This window comes from Odocoileus virginianus, chromosome 3 (genome assembly GCF_023699985.2).
Source record: "Odocoileus virginianus isolate 20LAN1187 ecotype Illinois chromosome 3, Ovbor_1.2, whole genome shotgun sequence".
NCBI lineage: Eukaryota > Metazoa > Chordata > Mammalia > Artiodactyla > Cervidae > Odocoileus > Odocoileus virginianus.
The window spans coordinates 57,077,012-57,084,830 of NC_069676.1; positions in this window are offsets into that span (position 1 = coordinate 57,077,012).

Genomic DNA, 7,819 nt, shown 5'->3' on the forward strand with positions numbered 1-7,819 from the left:
AACACCTGGCTCCAGAGTCTGGGCCCCGCTGTGACCAGGGCAGGATCTGCTGAGAAAAGAGAGAAACCCTAAGGCTACTCACTATGCGCCACTTGGGGGACAGCCAGGGACTCCAAGATCTATCACCTTCACTCTTCAGCAAGGAGCCCTGATGGCCACAGCCAAGGCTTCCATCCCCACCCTGCTTCCTCTGACCAGAAAACAGCCTCCAAAACTTGCAGGCTCTTAGAGCTGCGGTGAACTCAACCCAGGCCTCCCAACAGAAGCTTGTCCCAGTGGCCTGAACCTCTTGGGAGACAACATTGAGAAGACGTACCAAGTGGTGGTTTACATACCTTGTCTAGGAGGCTCTGTAAGTTTCTAGGAGCTGTGACCTTTGAGGTAGGAGCAAGGAAGCACCTTAAGAAGTCTTGAGAAGGGTTTATTCCCTTCATTTAATGAATATATACTGAGCACCAACTATGCACCAGGCATTGTTCTAGGCACTGGGTGTACAGCAGCGAACAGTTAAAACAGTTCCTGAGCTCATATTCTTTTAGAGGATGGTATCAACATTTTAGGACAAGCCTGTGACTTAGGGTCTTGCTGGGCCCCTCTCTTCTCAGTCCCCTGTACCTCTTGTATCCGTGGGAACGCCTACATCTCCTGGGAAGCCCATGACCTCAGCCCTCAGGGCATGTGGAGGAAGGTACAATGTCTCCAGAATGTGAAATCTTGCCAAATTTCCATTGGAAGGTCAGTTCTCATAAATACTGTATTTGTGGGGAAAGAGGAAGAAGTGCCTAGCGTGGAATCTATTTCCAAAGTCTGGTTCCCAGGAAAGAAGCCCCAATCCATTCTTCTGCTGTTAGAAGACAGCTTCAAGGTTTCTGACCCTGGGAGACGGAGGTGGTCCAGCCCTAGGACCCAGGCAGATGCTGCAAGTAGTTGTGCTAGTGATACCCCTCTTACATTGGTCACACTCTACAGTTTACAAAGCACATTTATATCTGTGACTTTATTTATTCCTGGCATCAATCCTATGTAAATGTAAGATTTTCACAGGAGCTCTCATAAGTAGGCAGAACAGTGAGAATTCAGATTTTTCCCTAAGATCTCTGCTACATTTAACAGGAGGTCATATATTAAAAGAATAAAAAGAAAAAAAAAATTTCACAGGAGTTGAAACTGAGGCCCAGGGAAGGGAAATAACCTGTCCATGTTCATATAGTAGGTAAAAGGGTGGCAGAGCTTGAGATGAAAGGTGGGCTCCCAAAGCCACTTTTGACCCCCACCCAACCCTAACCTTTGTCCCAGTTAGGGAATGAGCAATTGTATGTAGGCTGTGGTTAGAAGTGGGCACCCTGTCGTTAGGCGGTGCACACAGGGCACCAGAAGCCATCCAGATCATTTCTGACACAGCCTGGCTATGCTCTGCGGGCAAACCTACATTCGAGGGAAATGCGTCTGAAGGGAGGGCTCGGTGCCCAAGGGATATGTTTTCTGAGTCAGTGCTGGAGAGAGTTCAAAGGTCAGGCTAACCGTGATCTCCATCCATCCTACCCCCCACCCCCACACTGTGTGCTCTTGGAAAAAACTGGTTTTGGCTCTTCAGTCAAGGAATCACATAACTATGTCCGTAATTTTTTGTCTTCCATATTGGGATTCCTTTGCATTCTATCTTATTATCTCAACCACAGAGTCAGCTCTGACCCTGTCATTCCAGAATCACTTACGAATCTTGTTTTTTAGACCATTTCTTAGAATCACAGGCTCAAGGGGACCTTATGTGTCATTTTGCTGGCGACTCAGGGATACTCCTATCAGATGTTCCCAGTTTCTTATTAGTCTCTACTTTTAAAAATGTCTGTCTCCCCTGTTCTTCATCTGATGACAAATTTGCTCTTGAGAATGCAAAGAATAAAGCTGTTCCCTCTTCCTGTGACAAGCAGTATCAGTCAGGATGGGCCAAGTTGTGCTGCAGTGACAAGTAAACCCAGGCTTGGCCCAGGAAAGGTGCCTTTCTCATCTACAAGTCCTATGTAGGCTGCCTGAGTGGGTTCTGCTCATCAGAATCTCTCAGCAACATAGTGTGGTGGAAGTTTCATCATGATACTTGCCTCTACAAGCACCATAATTGGATCAGAAGTATACAGGCAGTGGATTTACAAAGGTCAATGACAGGTTCTAGTCTTGGCTCCAACCACTTATTTTCTTCAAGCAAATTAGTTCATCTCTTTAAGGTTCTGTCTCTTATCTATAAAGTGAGGATCATGAGAAAGTACCTATCTCGCAGATTTGATATGAGATTAACTGAGAGGATGGATGTAAACCCTTGGCCCAGAGTCTGGCTCATAGAAAGAACTCAATAAATGTCAGTTATATATAATTTTACCATGGAATTATGTTAACTGAATAATGCCTACCAGCTCCAGACAGAACAGTGGTTCTTTCCACTGTTCCCCATGTTGACCAGTTTGAATTCCTTTGAAGAGTTCTTTTATGATGTAAGTCATTTTCACATTATTTTTAATGTACTTTATCTCATGAGAGAGACCTTTAAGGGTTCAAAGCTGAGGCACAAAAGGATATATCCATGTGTCTTGCCAACCCCAACCAGTTTATCCAGTTTAAGGTACATTACCAAGTCCTTTTGAGGAATCCAGAGAAGAGAAGTAAAATCTGGAGAATCCTTGCTTGAGCTACAACCCTATGGTAGAGAAACACAGCAATCAAACTGCAGAATGTCAGAGTGACAAGAGACTTTTAGAACAAAAAGTCCCATCTTGACCTCTCTTTCACAGAAGGGTAAACACAAGTCCAGAGAGGAAGGGGGATGATACATTGTCACACAGCAGTTCAGTGTCATAGCTGAGACCAGAACGCATGTCCTTCAATCCCAATCTTAGGGCTTTCCACACATCACATGAGGGAACAACATTCTCTACCACTGGGCAAGGAGTGGGGCAGATATCTCGGAATTATAGCTTGACCTCATTTCACAGAGTTGTACTCTGATGGAGTTGTAAAGTTAAGAACTTTATAAACATTACCTTATTAAGGCTTCTTGGAAACCCAAAGTCACAGCTCCTCTGGGTCATGGGACATGCGTTGAGCATCCAGTGAACAAACAAAGGGTAACGTTACATTTTTCACTTCGTTTAGGAAACCTGGCTTCTAATTATAGGATTTGTTTAATAATCCCGGGTGGTTTACAAAGGCTTGGAGTCAGCCTGCAGTCCTGAGGGCTGCTGAGGAGTGTCAGATGTGGAGACGCAGGAGGGGCGAGGGTAGGGAGCAGGGAGGGGGCCTCTGTGGCAAAGGGGAGGGATGGATGAGCCAAGTCAACTTAAGCCCAGGCCTGGAGGGGACTATTAAAGTAATTTCGCCTAATCCCACCAACCAGGTTGCTCCCATCTGGAAATTATCTCCAATAACTTCCCTCTGTTACCATAACCCTTTCATACAGGGGCAGTGAACCTGTGCTCTGTGGCAAGCAGGTGACACAATGATCACACTGCTCTCGGCTTCTATAAAAAACTGACCCCCTTCATTAGCAGTCATGATTAGTGCCCTTCTCATTGGGGAACTTTGGACTAGGAGTTGGTTTGACCTCCATGGTTATTTAAATAAATATATTTTATTTTAAGTAAGTTATTTTTAAAAATAAATCTTTACAAATTTTGTAAAGTACTACTATACTAATATATTCTATATTCTTAATACACAAAAAGAAATTAGATAGAAATAAAAATATAAGTCCTTATATTATAATAATTGTATATATAATAGAATATAGAATATAACTAAACCCTTTTAGTTAAGTTCATCACCTCAGTGCAAATCAGGAAAAAAAATCAAAAACAGAAAACTACAATGAAGTAAGACAAAATCCCCCAAATCCCCATATTCTTGCGAACATCTAACAGTGTATTTTCAAACACTTGTGCAACCATACACACACTCACATGTGTCACAGGCAGTTTCTTTGCACCATTCAGGTTGTGATTCATTTCAGTTCAGTTCAGTCGCTCAGTAGTGTCCGACTCTTTGCGACCCCATGAATCGCAGCATGCCAGGCCTCCCTGTCCATTACCAACTCCCGGAGTTTACTCAAACTCATGTCCATCAAGTCAGTGATGCCATCCAGCCATCTCATCCTCTCTCGTCCCCTTCTCCTGCTCCCCGCAATCCCTCCCAGCATCAAGGCCTTTTCCAATAAGTCAACTCGTTGCACGAGGTGGCCAAAATACTGGAGTTTCGGCTTCAGCATCAGTCCTTCCAATCAACACCCAGGACCTATCTCCTTTAGGATGGACTGGTTGGATCTCCTTGCAGTCCAAGGGACTCTCAGGTTGTGATTACTGTGGCCCAACTGCTCCTCAGACTTTCCAGGATGAGCACAAAGCAAAGTACAATGCGGCCGTTCTCCCAGAGGCTCTTACTTCCCTTCTCTTACACACCCGGGGGTCCCCTAACCCTTACAGGTGCCTGGGGGGTATAGGCAGTGACGAGCCCCACCTGGTGCTGTATCAATGTATCGACCATGATAGAAGGATATGAATGTCCAAGCAGAAGCTGCTCTTGGTGAATTACATCCAGAACTGTGGGTCAAGTTCACAGTCCCCAAAGGGCCTACAGAGTTGAAAGCTAATATTCTCCCTAAACCGGGAAGGGCTCCAAGCCAACTGCCTAGGGCCCTTCAACAGGGCAAATCTGTCCCATTTTCCAACAGCATTCATATGCCAGAGAGTCACAGAAATTTCAAAGGACTGTACCACACCATTGCCCCTCCCCTACAACTGCTCCCTCCCCGGTGATCAGCACAAAAGATTTGTTACATCCCTCTCTCCCTGCCTTTCTCAGAAATACTCCCTTCAGGCAGTTCATAGTGACCTTCTGTCCTGGTCTGTCCATGTGGTGGACTAAGGCAAGACGAAACACAAACCTAACCTCCAGCAGGGCATCTTGCTACATCCACACTTACTCCTCCACACAGACACATCATTTATTTTGTTATGGTAAAAATATGCACAACATAAAACTGAACATTGTAACTTTTTTAAGTGTACAATTAAACTGCATTAAGAACATTCACGGTGTTGTGCAATTATCACCACTATCCATTTCCAGAGCTTTTTCATCATCCCAAATAGGAACTCTCCAGCCATTAAACATTAACTCCCCGTGTTCTTCCCCACCCCTCCCCGGCCTGGCAACTACCATTCTTTCTGTCTCTATGACTTTGTCTCCTAGATACCTCATATAAGTGGAATCATACAGTATTCATCCTTTTTGTATCTGATTTATTTCACTTAGCATAATGTTGTCAAAGGTCACCCATGCTGTTGCACATACCATAATTTTGCTCCTTTCTATGGCTTAATAACATTACATTGCATGCATGAACCACATTTTGTTTATTCACTCATCCATTTATGGACACTTCAGCTGTGTTCACATTTTGGCTATTGTGAATAATGCTGCTGCAGAGACCAGTGAACAAGTGTCTAAGTATCTATGGGTTTTGGTGGTGGTGATAATTATTACTATTATCATAGCCATCCATCCTGAAGAGTGTGAAGTGGTATCTCATTGCAGTTTGGCAATCACATCATTTTACTTAAATGGTATTATTCCATACATCTTCTTCTATACCATGATCTTTAACCTCAGTAATATGTTGTGGACAGCTATTTATAAAATATTTTTGAGGGACTTCCCTGGTGGTCCAGTGGCTAAGACTCCATGTTCCTAATGCAGGTACGATCCCCAGTCAGGAACTGGATCCCACATACCACAACTAAGAGTTTGCATGCCATAACTGAAGATTACACACGCCACAGTGAAGATCCCACGGGCCACAGCAGAGACTAGGCACAGTCAAATAAGTAAGTGAAATAAATGAACATTTTAAAATACATGTACTTTTTAAAAGCTGGTTTGATGACAATTATAAGCAGTTCTTCACTCATTGTTTATTACCTCTCAGAATCAAACTCAGTCAAAGAAACAATGTTTTATATGCTCATCACAGAAACATACAGAGCTTGAGGAGCTTGATTTTCAATGTTCCAAAACATGTCTCCCAAATGATCACCTCTGAGCTCTGCCTGTGGGCTGAATCAGGGGTCAGGGACAGGTTGGGGTGAGAACATTAAGTGTGAGATAAAGCTCACAGGATCTAAGGGCTGGAAGGGACTTGTCAAACTGTCATTCAGTCTGTTAGCTGTCCTGGTAAAGTGATGAGTTCTCTGATCTATCAATTTATCAAGATAGCCCACTAGTCCATCTCTTCCTTGAGTAAATCCACTGACTCAAAAAGTCCTTCCTGGGACTTCCCTGGCAATCCAGTGGTTAAGGCTCTCTGCACTGGGGGTGCAGATTCGATCCCTAGTTGCAAACTAAGATCCCACACACCCCCGCCAAAAAAAGTCTTTCCTGTTTAGGTCTAAACCACATCTTCCTTCAGGTTCAGCTGTACCAGTTCAACCTCTTCCTTGATCACCAGTAGAGGTGGAGTAGCTTTGCTCCATTCCCCTGAGTCTCCAGGTCTCCAGACCCCTCACCCTCCCACTAGGGATTACCTTGACCCTGACAGCACACACTCTCTGAGGACACAGAACTCACCAAACACGCTCATACTTAGCCCCTAACAAGAAGCTCCCCTCACCTCCCCAGATGCCTTACTCTGGCCTACTCACAAAGTCAGAGTCTCACTTCTACTTCCCCTGGGAATGGAGGGGTTTCATGGCTGCCTCGCCACAGTGTGGAAAGAAAAGCCACGTCACACAATGGTTAATAGACATAAGGCACTAATAGCTCCCAAGAGAGGGCATGAAAGCAAACAGAAATGGTTTCAGAAATGTTTGAGACAGATCCGGGGAGACTGTGTCACAAATGGCTGACATTTAGTTAGTCTCTTGAGATATTTTGGCTTCGGGACACCTCCTCTCCTAAGATCTGCTTCCAGGTCATTTCAAATCATTGCTCTGACCTCTAGTGAAAGACTTCCTGATAAAGGAAACTGTTGGCTCACAAGGGTGGCCAATTCATGCTTGGCCAAGCACACAGTTCATGAGTATTAAAATGGTGGGTCTCTCCATGACTTACACTGGTTATTTTTCTGTTTTCTTCTCTATCTTATGTAATATCCTGATGTGACAGTAGGAGAAGTAACAGAAACATAACTTAGGTTTCACAGCTTCCAAAGTGGACCTTCCATCATTTTGATGGCTCCATCGGGCTGGCTTTATCTTTGCCCTGGGGGCCGCTGGTGGTGCTTTGGAGTGTCAGATGAACAGGGCAGGGTGAGCAGGGTGGGGAGTGGGGGTGGCAAGCCTTCCTTGCCACAATCTTACACCCCAGGGGTACACGTGTAAATGGCATCCATCTTCTTGGCTCAGGAAGGAAGCAGATGACATAGCAAGCCTGCTATGTGTCAGGTGTGGGGTAAATATCTGGCATTTACTGAGCCACACAGGACTGACCCCTTCATAAGCACAGTCTGGCTTCATCTTCACAGCAATCCTGGGAGGTGGGGGCTGCTTCTAGCTCCATTTTACAGAGGAGGAAAGTGGGGGTCACAGATGTTAAACACAGTTCCCATCCCCACCCACTGTGGGAAGCAGCAGAGGCAGTGCTGAGCACAATCTGGCCCCAGACTTGACCCATCCCCCAGGACTGCACCCCACCTGACCTTCGTGGCCACCCCAAAAGGTAGGTCCTGTGTTCCCCATTTCACGGAGGAGGAAAGAGAGGCTTGGAGCAGCAGCTGAACAACTGCACCCAGACCTCATAGCCAAGAAACTGCAAAGGCAGGAACAAACACAAGCTCCCG